Consider the following 19,381-nt stretch of genomic DNA (forward strand, 5'->3'; position numbering starts at 1 on the left):
ACACAGCTCATATACTTTTTCAATCACACCTTAACCTGATCTCTTTCTTTCCAGTCTCCTACTGTAGTCCCCTCTCATCTGGGCTATCAAATTACCCTTCTAAAAATTTCCCTTTCATAATGATGTTCTGCTGCTGTGTATAAATAAGTCACTTGTAAGAAAGTGTGTGATACAGTTGAAAGAGTAAGAGCTTTGGAGCCATATAAGACTGATTTCAGACGTGTTCATCTGAGAGAACTTTGTTCTCTCTATGTCTTAGTTTCCTCACCATACTTACCTCACTGTTGTGAGAATTAAATGCAATAATGGCAGTGCACAGGATTGGCTAAGTGGTCAGGATGTGCTCATTTTCTCTTTGTTTTCTTATACGGCAGTGTCAGTGGACATAAAATTTCTTGAAAGGCAAAAGATATGGAAACATCAGAGCAGGTCACACGGAACAGATGACACTGCACGTTCCCTTGCACTGATGAGACATCCAGGTCCCCATGAGGCCATAGAGCTACTGGTGATGATACCACTGCTCTATGGATTGGGCAGGATTCCACCTGCCCGAGCTCAGCTTTGCTCTTCTCACAGGCATATTTATACACCTCTTCCATCCACTCCCTACCATCTTGTAACTGTTCTGGAAACTGCCCGTGTTCCTACCTGCCTCTCAGGTGCACATCACAGGTACAAAACCATTTCAGCCTATTGCCAAGCAGTTGCTATGGGCCCGGTTGAATTAGGTCAAGTTGTCAGGTGTCGCATTCCTCAGCAGACCCAGATTTTTGACCTGCCTGAGTTCATTCCTCTTTGGCGTAATATGAATAACCCTCATCCTGGTGGTCCCAATTATTTTTTTGAACTTTATCACACTACTGCCCTCCATATAGCCTTTGCTTCAAGCAGGATATCGGCCATATCACCCACTACCTGTGACTTTGGTCTCCCTGCTCACCTGACTTTGCCCTGTCTTCTCCTGCCTCTAAGGACTATCCAGTCTTCAAATCCAAGCTCAAAGCCAGCCTCTTCCACTAAAGTTTTCCTGATCAACTCCAGTCCACAGTGGTATTTTCTCCCCCTGGTTTTCAATAGAATCTCTTGTATCAATAGAACCCAGTCTGGTCTGAAAGTCCATTTTCAGACTTAAACATAAGTCAGATGGCATAGGAACAAGATCTCAAAAAATGAGTAACATATCAATAAATGCTAACTAAAACAAGAACAAATGATCCAGCCAACCATAAATGTGCCTAAGTGTCTCAGGGCAAAAAGGAATGGGTAGAATAGAGACCACACAGAGATCAGGATTGGTAACAGGGTCCTAATTTAGGATCCATGGGCCCCCCAGTTAAGAAAACTGATTCAAAAGGCAGACAAAGATCCAACCAGGGACCTAAGAACACGTGGTCACTTACAGGTCACTCAAAGGCAGATGCAGGAGGTTGGAATTGGTGTTTTCAAGCTAGTTTGCCAAGGTGACAATTCTAGTGTCCTCTGGTGGCCACCTCCCCTCTCTACGTGGTTCTACAACAGGTAGAGAAAGCAATCTCTAGCAAAGAGAGAACTTCTAATTGGGCCAACAGAACTTTGCCAGCCAAGACAAAGTTGACACTTGGTGTAGAGGATGTGTTCCATGAAGGCTATTGTCACTTTCTTGGTACATCTCCTACATTCTTGGGGTTGGGAGAGAGCTTTAGGACGCTAGAATATCCAAACTGGGTATCTAAGGGCATTTTTGAGTCAGCATGTAGTGGGGAAAATATATCCAAAAGGGACCCAGAACAATGAAGGTAAATGTAATCTATATCTATATTTGTTTTAAATTGATGGCTAGATGTGGGGTAGGCAGTGAAATCATTTTAAAATAATGTTTCTGTTTCTCTTAAGGGGTAGACTTGAATTCAACTTTGACAACAAATTGCTCCTCTCTTTTAGGAAAGCCATCTTAATGAGCCCTTTTGATTATTTCAAGCTAAGGCTTGAAAAGGCGTCAACTGGTCCTCTCAAAATGGAGGCAGGGGCAGGAGCCAAGGACAAAATGACCCCATAATAGTCTCCATGAAAAGTCTTAGTCTGTGGATTCTAGTCACACTGCAGGCAGTAAAACCTTTTTTAATATATATTATTCCTTTCTCTTTTCTCTCAATTTCAGATTATCCTTATTTGGATAGAAGGGAACAGTGCTAGAACTAAGGAAATCTGAATAAAGTATGGCCTTTACCTAATAATAATGATCTATATCAGTTCATTAATTATATAAACACCATACAGTCTTAGCAATTTTTCTGTAAATTTAAAACTATTCTAAAAATAGTTTATTATTATTATTATTATTTTAAAAGAAACAGTGCTTTCTGAAGACTGGACATGTCTGGGACACCTGGGTTACACAAACTTCTTTGACTTCTCAATTTTTCTTAGCTCCAGCTATGTTTACCTTCACATGTCTGAAGACAAATAGAAACAGTGGGGTGAAGAATTACCATTGCGTATTGCCCTGCAGGGATGCAGCTTGGTGAAAAGAATGTGGTGGAACAGCATGGTACATGCCAGACAGCGGCACATAATTTATGACAATTTCCTTGTTTATTTCTTAAGTCAACTGACTTGCCTATAAAAGAGCCAAAAATTATATAGTTTCTCTTCCCTATTAGCTTATTAATTCTTTGAAGGGATAAGCCATGCCTTCTCATTCTTTTCTGCAACATGAAGTACCTTGTACTCAATAAATAGCTGTGATTTGAATGAATGCTATAAACAGCCACATTGATGAATATCGGGCAGTCTATACATCTAATATAAGAAAATATATAATAGTCAATTTAGAGTCTCATCAATTAAGTATAACAAATGCTTGTTACATCCTCTAAAAATGAACTGCTATTAAAATTATTAAGGCAATTAATTCTACATCATGAATTCATCACATTGAAAGAGCTTCTCTACCCAGAAGAAAATAAAAGGTTTTCAATTCAACAAGCAAAAACCATATTTTGAAAGATTAATTTCCATCTTTTTGACATCCTTGTCACTCAGAGCCAGAAAACTTGATTTAGGGGTTTCAAACTCTGTCACTTAGAACAAATTTCAAGCTGTGGATGTCTATGCAAAATTTCAGTGGTAATGTTTTCCTGACCAAGATGTTGTGACCTTCAAAACAGAATTTGTAGCAGAGACTCGGGCAGGTTCTAAATGTAGCAGATGGAATATTGATGTAATGTCAAAAGAGTTCCATAATTAAAGGTGTTTCTTTATGGCATATCCCTTCATCCATTCATTAATTCAACAAATATTTATTGAACACCATCTCTGTGTCAGACACTGCATTAGTAAGGCTTTTCTGTTTCCTGAATCAGATAACCTTATCTGAATGAATGAATGAATGAATGAATAAGGAGATACTTCCCAAAGCTACATTACTGTACTAGTCCAGAGCCCATCGAGGGTGGTGTACATGAAGGGAAAAGTTGAAAGGTACAAAAAAACTCACTGACTTAGAAAGTCTTTTCCCTTCACATTCTCCACTCATTCCAGATTTCACCCCAGAAAGGGCGCTGGGCTATCTTTTTCTGAGCTCTTGCTTTCTTCTCTTTCTCTTGGTCTCTTCCTCCAAGCACCAAAAAGTCTTTCCCTTTCCATCTGTTAGAAATTGCCCTTATGTCACATCCATCTTTTTGGGGACGAGAAACTCAGTTTCATGGTCTGGTCTGTGTTTTTTATTATTGTTGTTGCTGTTTGTTTGTTAGTTTAAACTTATATATGAAGAATTTAGAACACACAAAAACTAAACAAAATAGTATAATAAACCCACATGTACCCGTCATACATCCCCAAGAAACCATCAAGTCAGGGCCAATCCCACCCCATCCACACCCTCATCTACTATCCCATCCTAATATTATTTTGAAGCAAATATCCAGCATTATATATTTTCAGTTATGCCCAGGACATAATGACAGAAAGACTAGATGGAAAATCTCAAATTTCTGAGGGAGGGAGGAGAGTGAAAAGTAGTTAAAAAAAAAATTATTGGGCCAGCCCGGTGGCGTAGCAGTTAAGTGTGCGTGCTCTGCTTCGGCGGCCTGGGGTTCACCAGTTTGGATCCCGGGCACAGACCAATGCACCGCTTGTCAAGCCATGCTGTGGCACAGTCCCATATAAAGTAGAGGAAGATGGGCACGAATGTTAGCCCAGGGCCAATCTTCCTCAGCAAAAAGAGGAGGATTGGCATAGGATGTTAGCTGAGGGCTACTCTTCCTCACACACACACACAAAAATTATTGACTTACAGTAGGAAAACCTGAAGAAGTGAGAGGGAAATGGGTGAATACAACCCTAGGAATGGCAAGATCTGGGGACCAGAAAGGAATCTGAACTTTTTATCTTGCTCTTATTCTCTTTCCACCTCTTATCCTTGTATTTCTCTTTTTTTGGCTTAGTCCATCCTCAAACATAATGACTCCCTCTATACAGAGAGGACTATGACTGCACAAGCCATCTCTAAACTTACATCCTAATAAGTCCATGATTCTCAAGGAAAGAGAGAGTCATCCTTGTCAACTTCAGTCTGAAAAATCCTGAGGAATATTCTAATTGGCCCAGCTTGAGTCATATGCCCTTCCCTGGACCAAGCACAGAGGTCACGGGAATGGGATACTCTGATTGATGCAGCTTTGGCCACATCCACCCCTCCTCCACCAGGATTAACTGATGGGGGTCCAGAAGAAAGGAAGGGGGCACAAAGACCACATAGGAAGGAAAGGGACCTGATATTTATTGAATGTCTAGTATGTGATAGGAAGTATCTCAATTTATATAAACTAAAAAGTTCTAAAAAGTAAATATAATTTTTTGCATTTTTGAATGAAAGAAGGGAAACCGATAAAAGTTAGGCAGTTTTCCTAACCTTTGGCTCTTTTGGTATACCCTGTTTCCATCCTTACTTATGCTATTCCTAAGTTAAATGTTATAAAGTACATGATGGGCATACATTGAGGAAAGAGGACATTTCAAGTGAGAGAGACTACAAGTGCTTTTGACTGTGTGAAACTTAGACACATAAGACTAGACAATATGGAACTATATGACCTTGAGCAATTTTCTTAATTTCCCTGTGCCCCAGTTTCCTGGTGTGTAAAGTCATGATAATAATATCCAGGCTGGCTGCAAGGATGGAGAAAAGGAATATATGTAAAGTGCCTCACAAACTGCCTGGCTTATAGTACGAAATAAGCAAATAGTTGCAATTATTGTTATTATTACTACAGCCCGGTGCTCCAGGTGGATACAAAGAAATGATTATCAAAGGCAAAGTCAGGGTCACCAGCTGTGATGAATTGCTGTGATTGAGAAATGAAAACACTTTGCCTTTATTATTTCTTGAAAGATAAGATCAAAAAATACAAAGGTGTTTGTTATTTCCCATATCAATTGAATGCTCTTTCCTCCAAATCCAGGAATTTACTGAAAGCTAAACCGAGGAGGATAATGAGGTTACTAAAAAGGGAAAAATTGAAAAGCGCAAAAACCTCACTGACCTAGAAAGTGAAATGTTTGAGTGGTTTTGTGAAATTAAAGTAGATATCATTCCTATTTCTGGTTCTTGTTTGAAAGGGAAATCAATAAAATCGCCTTAAGGAGGAAAATTGTGCCAATGAATGGTTCTAGCCTTCTAAATCTAACATCTAATGATGTGACATCAGCGTCTCTATTTGCTGAAGACCAGCGACTGCTACTGTTGTTACAGCTGGAAAAGATTGGCAGTGAAAGTGGGAAGACAATTCTGGATAAATACCACCCTAGGAATATATTCAGTACTCTGGATAAAATTGTCTCTGCTTCAATTTGCAGCTTGCCAAACATGATTCTTGTTTTGAAGGATACAACTCACTCTAGAAGGGGATTGTGTAACAATGGCTCAGAGAAATTTAAGCCAATGGAATGCAGAAATTCCATACAGCCCCACTGTGAGGTTTCTGGAACCAGAAAACATCTGGTTATAGGAAGATCCAGAGGGCCTGGAGAGGTATGTGAGGCTCCTTTTCTCTCTGCTAATCATCATGCTGTCCCATGGAGATGAGTTTGTATCATCTCTGATCTCAGCCAGATTAAGTTCTGAAAATTTACTCAGCAAGTTGAACCACAAAAAAACAGGAAATCTGATATGGGTGGTTGAGTAAAGCAGGATGTTTTATATTCCTTGTTTCTAACTACCTTCCCCTCTTTTTGTGACCTAGTGAAAATAATGGAAAGAGCAGAGGATTTGCAAAGAGAAGCCCTGCTGTGCAAACCACAGAAGCACCCTTCTGGCGAAGAGGCAGCCTTAGTTTTGTTAATGTTGAAAGTGCCCAAAGGACATCACTGGAACAAATCCGTAAGCACTTGGGAGCAAAAATTATATTTCATTCAGAATTTTACCCCCAGGGCCTATTATCTGCCTAGAACCAAGAAACACTCAGTGAATGTAGACCGAATGGACACTTGAATGAAAGACATACATATGATAAAAGAGTCAAATTCTAGACAGCCTCCAGAATTGATCGGAAGTGAGTGTTTTCAGCACTTGTCAGTATGATCTGACAAAATCTAAAATAAATCTCGTTTCCTACACCAGAGAGTCAGGCTAAAGCTGGGAACCGGAGGGAGCACAATAATCAAAGGTGGGAACTCTCCTTTTGCATCTAACATCTTGGACTTTTGCTGAGCTGTTAGAAGAACTAGGATTGATCTACTTATTCATTCAAAAAATGTGTTTTGGGCCTGCCCGGTGACGTAGTGGTTAATTTTGCGTGGTCTGCTTTGGCAGCCCAAGGTTCGCAGGTTCAGATCCCAGGCATGGACATACGCACCACTTGTCAAGCCATGCTGTGGCAGCGCCCCACATATAAAGTAGAGGAAGATGGGCACAGATGTTAGCCCAGGGCTAATCTTCCTCAGCAAAAAAGAGGAGGATTGGCAACAGATCTTAGCTAATCTTCCTCAAAAAAAAAAAAAGTATTTTGCTACTAAATCCATCATCTCTGTGAAATCCTTAGATGATGTTCAACTTCGAGAATTATTACAGTCTATTCAAATCTACGATTCTATAGGGAACAAGCTGCTTTAAGACTGTAGAGTTGAGCAGGTAGATCTTGATTCCATGCAGGCTTTTCCTCCCTCTCACATGATGTGGAACTTGAGAGCAATGTACTAAGCTCCAGTGCAGGAGACAGAGCTGGGGCTCAGCCCGCAGTCTCTACTTATCTTCGCCTGATCCCTCACCTCTCTGGTTATTCTCAGTTCTTTCTCTCCTGTTTCTCCTTTGATACCAACCAGGCTCACAATTTCCAACCTGAGCTCTAGCAGAGACGTGGCTGTGCCCACACTGGGTGGCCAGATGATTTCTCTTGCCTCTTAAGTTTTTCCTGATCTTGGCAGTAACGCACTCTGGACTGCCTGGACTAACTACTCTATGTCACCCGCTCTTGCTGAACCCATGATGGCCCTGGAAACTGTGATGCCTACATTTTAAATCTATGTTGGCCCATGGCCCATGGAGTGGTCAAGTGCTACACGTGACTAAATGATACCAGAGTTAGCTACAAATTGGTAAGGCCAAACACGTACTTTTATAGTCTCTTTATTCAATAAAAACATTACTAACAATTACTTTAAAATTTTTATTATGGAAAATGTCAAACGTATAAAAGTAGAATGCGATAGTGACCTTCCATGCACCCATTAGACAGCTTCGCAATTACTTTCTAAGTTTATGACTATAAAAATAGTTGCATAACTAGCAAATCATCTCCATACTGCACAATTACATTTGGACTAAAGCCATATTTGCAACTTGGCAGTGTGGCAGCCCTACCTTTCAAGATCATATTCTGCCTTCCCACGGTTGTAGTGGACCATTCCTCCTAGCAGACTTAGTCTGAACCGCTTAAGCAAATCTACCCAAGACATTGTGTTTGCTCCCTTTCTTAAAAATAGAAGGTGATTTGAAAGGTCATAAAAATGTTCATTCATCAGGTCAGTCCATGCAGTTATCCTTTTTTTCTCTAACAGCAATTTGGCAGGAGAGCATGTTTATTGCCTCTGATCTCAACCATAAAAAGACCAGGGAGGTAACACAAACCATGCCAGCCTCCCTTCACAACTAATTACACGGCCCATGCATGACTTTATCTAAACATTTTTTGAAGCCGTTTCTATTTCTAGCCTGTACCAGTTCTGAAGAAGCCTAGTAGAGGCCACAGAGATAACAGAATAGAATGAGGAGGTGGTGGGACAGATAATTAAGCACATGCATTTTACCCCGCTAGACACGTCTTGGGTTAAATGGAGTCCAAAGCGAAGGAGCTGAATTAGCAGTTAAACCAGTACAACTTTCTCTTTATTGCTAAAGAGCTTATCACCTAAACCAAAAATCCTCACACAGTCAAAGGTGAGTGCATTTTTTAAAACTAAAGTTACTATGAGGTATTTTATAACCCACAGTACAATCTAGACTTGTGGAGATAAGGTATAGGATAATATGTACGTATATATGTGTGTACGACCTCTTCCCATCGTTAGCTCCAATAACCTTAGTCCGGACATTTATCTTTACTAAGTTAGAGATGAATATTATGTGTGTATGGATATATATATTCACATATATGTATGATGTACATATATATTTTTAAGGTAAAATTAGACATATTTTCTGAGTTGTGTTGCCTCCTGAGGTTAAAATATAATTCTGAGGATGATGAATTTTCATCTCCAAACAGGCTCATTGGTTTTCAAAACAAAACTTTTAGCTCCACCACTGAAGCTGATCTGCATCCCTTCCCCTGGCTCTTCCTTTTCCTAATGCATCATGTACTCATCTTTAGTAGGATCAGGTGGAGGAGGAAAGGGCTTCCAGGAGATAAAACTGGGTGACTATGGGCATAATTCAGTAAGAAAAAAATTCAAAGAGCATAACATTTTTGACAAGGAGTTCTGAGAGAGATCATATATAAAGCACAAACATTTGTATATTCTATGTAATCACATTTTGCATAAATTGAATTAAAAAAATATTATATAAAAATACTAATAGGGGCTGGCCCCGTGGCCTAACGGTTAAGTTTGGCATTCTCCACTTCAGCGGCCCAGGTTCAGTTTCAGCCACGGACCTGCACCACTTGTCAGCGGCCATGCTGTGGCAGAGACCCACATACAAAATAGAGGGAGACTGGCACAGATGTTAGCTCAGGGCGATTCTTCCTCAGCAAAATAATACATAAATGAATAAAGTCTTGCTTTAAGGACAAATTTTATATACTACAAATTTCTCCAAATCAAAAATTCGTTCATTATAACCTGTGTTTATGCTATTGCCATGTAACAGTACTGTTTTTTGGATACATCAAAATAACCGTCATCCATCATCGGGTTTAGTCTTGAATCATGTGAGTCTGAATGACATACCAAAGCATCCTTTGAACCAAGTGCAAAGTTTTGCTGGCAGATGCTTTTCCTTGAACAGTGCTGGGTTTTCTTAGCTGACTCACTGAGTTTCTCTCCCGGAAGCCACAGGTGATTCCTTAGCGGCCAGAGGAGCATGGATTGTCTGCCCAGGTGCTAACTGGGGCACAGTCAGTTAGGCAGAAGACAAGACTAAGTGACGAGGAAGGTCAGTATTGCAGCTTAATCACAGAAGGAACTGTGACTCTGCAGCTGTCAAGTGCACTCCAGGACAGAGACCCTGTGCCCCAAGGGAAAGAAGAACCCAGGGCTGTTTTCCTTTGTCCATCCTGGGAGACTTGCTGTGACCTATGTAATCATCCGATGGCATACACTATAAGACACTGCCTTTCTCTTGTTATGGGAGGGAGCTTCGCACGTGTGTTCCTTGGCCTGGAATGCTCTCACCTCCAAGGCAACCCCTCCCTGTCCTGTAGATTTCAGCTCTTCCCCAGGGAAGCCACTCCCAGTCTGGGCTGTTTCTTTAATCTAGGCATGCAAAGAACCCAGGTAGTAGACCATTTGTGCCGTCGTAAATTATTTGTAAATGCTTCAGCAAACACAGTGTGTTCGTTTGTCTTGATCTCCATCTCGAGGATGTTTAATTCATAGTTGAAGGACCTTAATCTGAAATACACACTCAAGGTGTAGCTAGTTAGCATGGAATAGATCTAATAAAAAAATCTACGCTCCAGAGGCAGCTACACAAAGTCTTCAACTATCTTTCTCTCTGATCCTCCAGAGGGTTTGATAATCAGCAAATTGCATTTTTTAAAACAATTTTTCATTGGTTTAATGAGTGGCATTTAGAAAATATGGATTGGCTAGAAATCTCATACATCCTCTCTTGCCTTAGCCAAAATAGGGTAAAGAATTGAGCAAGTCCAGTATCATAAGCTCTTCAGAAGGGTGCCCTGGGTGTAGGAATCTGTCTAGTTCTGGGTCCAGATGCTTCCAGAGGATGTTGACAGCAGAATCCTGCTGCTGGAATGTTGTCACATCATTTCAAATGAACTTTTAATAAAGCACCTAAAAGCCTTGCTGCTCAAAGTGTGGTCTGGGGACAGGAGCATCAGTCATACCTGAGAGCTAGCTGGAAATGCAGACTTTTGGACCCCACTCCACGTCTTCTGCATCTTAACAAGATCCCAGGTGATTTCTATGCACATTGGAGTTTGAGAAGCACTGCCCACATTTAAGGACTTAAGACTGGAACTTCACCAAGTTTACAGACCAGGTTGTATGAATGCATTTTTTTTCCTTTTTGGAAGCCATCTTACTGATAACTGTTTGTGTGACAGAATTCCATCGGAGGCTTGCTGTCACTAACTTACACTTGGTTGTGAGGAGATGAGTGGGGAGAACAGCAGACCTGGCCAAAGCTAATTTTTGAAGCCCACCTTTATCTACCGTAAATAACCTTATCATTGCGAACTATCAAATTGGCTTGGTTCAGTTTGCAGCTCTTTATTTTTCCAGTCTGTCTCAGTTTGTAATCTTACATTCAATGTGTGATTATTTAGTTAATGTGTGCCTCCCTTATTATGCGGTAGGCTCCAAAGGGCAGAAACAGGTTTTATTTTTTCTCTTTTACCTCTCTAGTGAAGAGTCTAGCACTGGTACTAGTAGACCCTCAATAAATATTTGTTGAATGAATATTGTTGAAGGAAAGGAATGTTTATGATTTCCTGAGCAGGCAGGGGAAAATGCATTTAAGCTTTTTTTTTTTGCTGAGGAAGACTTGCCTTGACCTAACAGCTGTGTCAATCTTCCTCTGTTTCGTATGTGGGTCACTGCCATAGCATGGCCACCGACAAGAAGTGTAGGTCCATGCCCGGGAACCGAACCCAGGCTGCCAAAGAGGAACTCACTGAACTTAACCACTAGGCCACAAGACCAGCCCAATTTAACCTTTTATGGGCTTTAGAGCTTTGAACTGACTCTTGGGTGCTGAATGAATAACTTCCATTGTGATTTGCTCCCCAAAATCCAAACAGACATTTCCCAAACTCATATCTTGTGTACCTCTAGTACCACTACAGTGAAGCTCAGGGTTTGGAGAATTATTTATAAAAGAGTTTTCCTTTTCTTTTTGCTTATCTCTATTTGGTTGAAACTTGCTAATCAGGTATGTACAAGTTGAATAATCACGGAATGCGTAACCACAGTGTTAAAAGGAACATTGACAAATTATTTCATGACTTCAGTACATTGTTCTGAGCTCAGAGTGGCAGACAGCTGTGTTACCAGAGGGATGAAAACCAGCCAGTGGTGACACATATGTGCCTTCTCCCAACTCCAGTCTTATGAAACAGAAAACCTTATCAGAAACATGTAATCAATTTAAGCTTATTTTATGCAAATTATACCCTATTAAGGAAGCTTGTGAACAAAATCTCTGAAAACAAGATTCTGCAGACTTTTTTGGCACTGCTGTGATAGACAGTACTAAATGCCAGCAGACTTGCATATTTAAAATATTTAATGATGGGGAGAAAATATAAAATTAATTATCTCGGTGAGAAAAAAACTGTCAGACAGATAATTTATTAAAAACTATTTTGGAAAAATGTTACATAAAACATTTCTAAATAAGAGCAATTGATCTATCTAATAATAGGGATTGAAACTATACCAAAACGATGCCAAATTACAATTTATGTGGAGCTTCAATTCGAACAATAGATGAAATAAATTGTACCTATAATACACAATTGATTGCTCATGGCAATCTCAGGCCATAAGAATGGCTTGCCAGCCTGTATTTGCAAGTTCTAATATCTTATATGAGTGTTTGTTAAGGGCAGTCAAATACCTTTAATGCTCTAGCCATGCCTGCAAATGATATTTTTCAAAAGTGTTCTGTGATTCATATGGTGTGATGGTTAATTTTATATGTCAACTTGACTGGGCCACAGGATATCCAGACATTTGATCAAATACTATTCCGGATGTGTCTGTGAGGGTGTTTCAGAATGAGATTAATGTTTGAATTGGTAGACTGAGTAAAGCAGATTGCCTCCCTAATGTGGATGGGCCTCATTCAATCGGTTGAAGACCTGAATAAAACAAAAAGACTGAGTAAGAGGGACTTTGTCTGCTTGACTAATTGAGCTGGGACATTAATCTTCTCCTGCCCTCGACTATAACTTCACCAGCAGCTATCATAGTTCTCAGGCCTTTGGACTCAGCCTGGAACCATTCCACGGGCTCTCCTCGGTCTCCAGCTTGCAGACTGCAGATCTCGGGGCTTAGCCTCTATAATTGGGAGAGCAAATTCCTTATTCTCTCTCTCTCTATATATATCTATATATACTTTTTTTTTATATATACAATTTATATATATAAAACCTCTATATAGGTAGATATAATTAAAATCCTATGGTTTCATGTAGATATATAGATATAGATATAGATCCAATTGGTTCTGTTTCTCTAACTATGATTTATTCTAAGATAGCTCTTACATAGGACTACTTTCATCCTTATTCTATTTTTTAGGATTGGAGATTTCTTCCTGTTTTCAAAACCACACGCATAAGGAAAGAAATATGCAGGAAAGAAATCCATACACCATAATAATATGTGGATGAAGTGACTGAAATGGTTATGTGATGCTGTATTATTAAAACATAACATTTTTCTTAGCCTTTCAACCTCACATAGGGAACTTACCTTTTGAAAAGTACGAAGCTATAAGATTTTACTGCTTAGAGATATTTATGCGCATAGATCCTTGAAATGGAAAGGCACACATTTTATCACCCTGCTCCTATAACTCAAAACTGCTGAATAACTTTAGTATTTTTAGAATGAATTAAGGCCACACATAGGCAATTTCAACCCCCAAGATTGTGGTTTTAGTAAGGAATGAGGAGAATAAAACGGTGATGATGGAAAAGCTTTCCCACAACGCTAGGTGTGTGCTCTTACTCTGAAAGAGAGATGATGTGTAACAGGGAAATACGGTTTAGAGTCAGAATGAAGAAAGAAAGCAAGGTGAAAAGATGGAGAGCAGAAAGGGGACTGTCAGCTCTGTGAAGCCCGGGGCTTTCTTATCCTAGAATGGAGGTGGTCCACAATATAAATCACTTCTTGGGACCCCAGGGTGGAAGAGACTGACTTTGTCCCAATTCCCTAAACTTGCTATTTCTGAGCTTGCCAATGCCATAACCAAAGAGAGTACGTTCTAGTCCTTCTCCCAGTCTTAGTTGCTCAAGTAGAAGGGATGGTTTAGCTATTCCCCAGTTTTGTTAATTTGCATTAATTTGCAAAGCATAAAGCTTCACAGTCATGTGGACTAAAGAACCGGCTCACTCTTTTTCTCCTTCATGCATATTTCCATTCTTTACTTCCCAGGAGAGCACCCCTGTTCATTTGGAGGATATTGCAAACAAATGTTTCAGAGCCTTCAAACAGAATCTCCACTCTGTAACATAAATTATTTTCAGAGCAGCAGAGGAACCTTAGAGAAAGAAGACCTAGGTTCTAACCTTATCCGTTTAACTTAAACGATTCATTTTGATAAATATTTGTGTAACGCCTTCTCTATGCCAGACACTGACATAAAGACCAAGCTCACGAAAATGTTAATAACAAAGATGACAAGGAGATCAAAAGAGAGAAAGCACATATAAATAATTACAACACGATGAGATATTTGCAGGTACACATTAGATCACAGGTGGTAGGAGGAAGAAAGTGATCATTTCTGAAAGGCTTTGCTAAAGACGATACAGCTGAGCAGGGATGTTAGCACAGTCTTTCAAGGCCACGCGCTGTAACGTGAAGCTTACATTCGGCCTCTGGAACATTTGTTCTTCAAGCATCCTACCTCTCACACCCTTCCAGGTGCCTCTTTCCTCTGCAATCTTCCAGCCCTGGCCCTTTTTCATTTTTTTCTTTTCTCTCACATCTCTTCTTCCTCTTCAAAGATTTGGATCAACATCAATCCTGCGTACCATATCTAAGATTATAACTATATGCCTCTTCTTAAATGTTTACCTGTTTTGTCACATGCCTATTATTTTACAGAAAAGCAAAATGCAATCAAGCTGTGCAAATGCAAACAAACTTCGTTTGTTTTCATCTGTTTTAAAGCAGTTTTGTTGCCCCCATTTTTTCGCTAGGCACCTCCATTTTCTCACATCTGCCCCAAACCCACAGGTAATTCCTACTCCTGTACAGTCCTACATATTTTCCTTGTGATCATATAATCACACACACACACACACACACACACACACATACACAGAAACACACACACATTACATACCTATATGGTTTTTTCCTCATTGCTTATTTTATAATAATAAGATTAGATTACCCACACTTTTCTGTATCTTGTCTTTCTCATTCAAAAGTTCTCATAGAAATTCCTCTAAGTATCCTAGTAGAGTTCCAATTGATTGTTTTTAATACTATATAATATTCCTCGGTGTAGACACACAATGATTTTGTCAATTTTTCCCATAAAAACAAGAACTTTGCCTCCAGATTTTTGCTGCAATAAATGTCAATATCCATATATCCTTGGATGTTCTTATTTCTCTGGTATGGATTCCCAGAAGTAAAACTGTTAGGTCAACACACATACACACACACACCATTTTAATAGATATTACCAGGCAGGTTGCTTTCAAAAAATGTTTTAATTCACACCACCAATGTGTGAGAAAATACTCTTTCTAGATCTCTGTCAGTAACAGATGTTTATAATCTTTTCAATCTTTAGGAATTGCTTTCTTCTTTTTTTGACTCTATTTAAATTTTAAATATATAAAACATGTACACGATTCCAAAGTCAAAACTATATAACTGATTGCGTTCAGAGAAGTCACATTTCTGTCATTGTCCTCTCCATTCTGTTGCTTCCTTCTCTTATGGGTTATAATTTTTATTCACTTTTAGTTAATTCTCTAGTGTTTCTTTTTCAAGTATACTTATTGATATTTACATTTGTACCTTCAACCTCTTTTCTTACACAAAAGGGAGCATATCATGTATATTTTTCTGTACTTAACTCTTTTCCCTTAAATTGTATCCTGGTTCTCAAGCCACTTGAATGCATAAAGAGCTTCCTCATTCTTCTTTTATAGCTACACAATATTACATTGTATGAATGCACCATAGTTTATTCAACCAGTCTCCAATTGATGAACATTGGGGTTGATTTTAATCTTTTGCTACTATAAAAAATGCCACAGTGAATAATCTTGAGCATAAGTCATTTCATATTTTTTCACTGTATTTTTAAGCTAGATTCCTAGAAGGCAGATTGCTGAGAAAAGGATAAACGCATATATAATTTTTCTAGATACTACCAAATGCCCCTTCATAGGGGTTGTACAACATTGTGTTCCCACAAAAAATATGAGAGTGACTGTTTCCCCATAGTCTTGCCAAAATTCTTCATTTCCAAATTTTTAGATTTTCATCAAACTGACACATGAGAAATGACAATATAATTTAATTTGTATTTCTCCTATTATGAATGAGATTAATGAAATTTTCATATGTTTACAGGCCATTTACAATTGTTTTCTCTGTGAATTACTTGTTCATATATTTTGCCCACTTTTCTATTGGGTTATTGATCTTTTTCCCCTCAATTCTAGTAGCTGTTTATATTTTAGTGATAATAGTCCTTTGTGTAAATTGCAAATATTTTAGATTATTTTTTTTTTACTTTGCTTATGGTGATTTTAATCATGCAAAGATTTTTTTTTCTTTTTTATATAATTGAACCTAATTATTGTAAGTTGCTAATGGATTCCGAGTCATAGTTGGCAAATATCCCTACTCCCAGTTTATGCAGGATTCATTCATGCTTGTTTTGTGGAATTGTATGCTTTGGATTTTTTGCATATAGATCTCCAATCAATTTGGGGTTTATTCTGGTATATGGAGTGAGGTTCAGAATTAATTGCATCTTTTTCCAAATGTCTCAACACCATTAATTAAAAAGTCCAACTTTTCCCTACAGATATGAAATACCATTTTTATCATACACTAAATTTTCATGTGCATTGGGGTCGATTCTACACTATTTTCCATTTGTCTCCTCATGTACCAATATCATACTCATTTAAAGTGTTTATAACTTATCAGACCATCTGACAGGGCGAATCATCATCTCCACCACTGATATTCTTATTTTTTAAAGTTTTTCTGCCTATCTTTGCCTTTTTATTTTTCATGTAAAATTTAAAACTAGCTTGGATAGTGTTAAATTTATAAAATGATTTAGGAAGAATTACTATCTATGATACGGGGTCTTCTCATCTAAGATCATTGTAGATTTTTTTTCCACTTATTTAAATCTAATTGGGTCTTTCAAAGATATTTTAAAGTTTTTCTCATTTAACTTTTGTACATTTCTTGTTAAGTTTATGACTAGATATCCCATTTTCTTTGTTGCAATTATAATTAGATCTTCTCTTCCATTACATCATCTAACTTCTGTATATACAAAGCTGTACTGATTTCTGTGTACCAATTTTATATGCTCCTTTTTTACTACATTCTTTTGTTTGTAACAGTTTTCCCATTATTCTTTTGAGTTTTCCATATATACAATTTCAAAAGTTTACCTCTTTCTTTCTAATTCTTATGCATCTAATTTCCTTCTCATCTAATTTCTTTGGATCATACTTCTAAAACAATGTTAGACTGCATTTGCTACACTGGGCACCCTTATCTTGTTTGTCACTTTAGCAAGAATGTCTCTAATGTGTCTGCATTAAGAGGCAAGTTTCAGAGACTATACATATGTATATGTCATTACAGTATAGAAGTATCTATGAATCTTTTTATTGATTGGTTTTATCAGGAACGGGTGTTGAATTTTGTGAAGTGTCTTTTAGGCACCTATGGAAATGATCCTGATTTTTCCTGTGATATTAGTATGATGAGTTGTTTAGATTTTTAATATTATATTTATAGATTATTTATAAATTTTCTAATATTGAAGCATTCCTACATTCTTGGAATTAACCCCAGTTTGCAATGATGTATTATTTTTTAAGGTGTTGTTGGAATCTATCTGTTCATGTTTTTAAAAGATTTTTGTATTAATACCTATAGGCAAGATTAGTTTCCGGTTTTATTTTTTTGTGTGTAATCCTTATCAATCGTTGATTTATATGTACTTGTCTCTTAAAAAGAATTTGGAAATTTTCCTTCTTTCTGTTTATTCAACAGCATTTCAAGTAGCACTGGGATTACCTCTCCTGTGAAGATTTGGTAGAATTTTTCTGTAAAACCATCTGGGCCTGGTGCTTTTTCATGATGGAGCTCTTTCACAACTTTGTACGTTTTTTTCCTAAGGAAACTTGTATTTATATTTTTTATCTGTACTGGGGTCATTTAGGGTAGATTATTTTTTACTATAATGTCATCCTTTCCACTTAGGTTTTCAAATTTATTTCAATAGAGTTGTACACGTAATCTCTCACGATTTTCTCTTTCTGTTTTCTTTCTTTCTTTCTTTCTGTGTCTGCTAACTTCATAGTTTTTGTTTCCTTGTCATTTATGTTGTGTTTTGCTGTTTCTAGATTTTTCTTTGTTAGTCTTTTCTTACCTGAATTTCTGTCACTATTTCCACTCATTTATATTTACTTAAGGATATTTATTCCTTTGATATTATAAACTACTATTTTATGTTTCAACACTGGTCACGCTCCATTTCAAATGATCTCTGAATTGTTTTTTGGGAACTCAAGTTTCTAAGCTCCAGAAAGTTTTTTTGTGTGCTGCATTGCTATCTTCTAATGTGCTATTATTATTTTTCTGTTTAAATTGTGTCTTTCAGCAGCTCTTTTACATTTGGCATATACATTCATTTTCTATTGCTGCGTAATGAATTCCCACAAACTTAGCTAAAAACAACACCCATATATTAGGTTACAGCGCTATAAGTCGGAAGTCCAGGAAGGCTCAATTGAGTTCTATGCTAAGGATATTATAGGACTGGAATCAAGGTGTCCACAAGGCTAGGTTCTTATCTGAAGGCTCTGGCAAAGAATCCATTTCCAAGCTCATTCAAGCTGGCAGAATCCAGTTCCTTGCAACTGTAGGACTGAGACCCCCATTTCTCTGCTGACTGTCATCTGGGGGTCTCCCACAACTCCTTAAGGACACTCAAATTCTTTCTCATGTCGCCTTCTCCACTTTCAAATGAGCAATGGCACATTGGATCCTCCTTGTGCTTTGGATCTCTCCGATTTCCTCTTCTTCTTTTGAGGACTTACGTGATTACATCAGGCCCACTTGTAAATCTCCCTATCTTAAAGTCAACTGTGCCATTTAACATAACATAATTGTGGGAGTGACATCTTATCATATTCACAGGTTCCAAAGATTAAGGTGGGACATGTTTGGGGGAGGGGGATGGCACTTTAGGAATTCTGCCTACCACAGTCCATGCTCCAGCCCCCAAAGATTCACATGGGTCCCAAATGCAAAATACATTCATACCCTCTTGAAGTCTCCAAGGGTCTCATCTCATTATAGTGTCAAATCAAAGTCCAAAAATCTCATCAGCTCAAAAGTCCAAAATCGCACCTAAAGATTGAGATAATCATCTAAATCAAGTGCAATTGAGGCTCCAGACCACAATTTCTCTTCATCTGTGGATCTATGAAATTAAAGAAACAAGTCGTCTGCTCCTAACATACAATGGTGTGACAGGTATAGGATAACAGTTATAAACATTCAGATTCAAAAAGGGGTAAAATGAAAAATAAAAAGTCCCCAGTGAAAAGCAGTTTTGAAATCCAGTTGGTCTAACTTCTTTAGGTGTCCAGGTGTCTGTGGCTCTCAGCTCTAACCTGTGTGTGCTCTGGGCTTCACCCTCTATGTTCTTGATTCTGCCCTCAGTCTCATCCTTCCTTTTTCATAAAAATGGTAGCAGGCA

The sequence above is a fragment of the Diceros bicornis genome, chromosome 37 (genome assembly GCF_020826845.1).
Source record: "Diceros bicornis minor isolate mBicDic1 chromosome 37, mDicBic1.mat.cur, whole genome shotgun sequence".
Classification (NCBI taxonomy): Eukaryota; Metazoa; Chordata; class Mammalia; order Perissodactyla; family Rhinocerotidae; genus Diceros; species Diceros bicornis.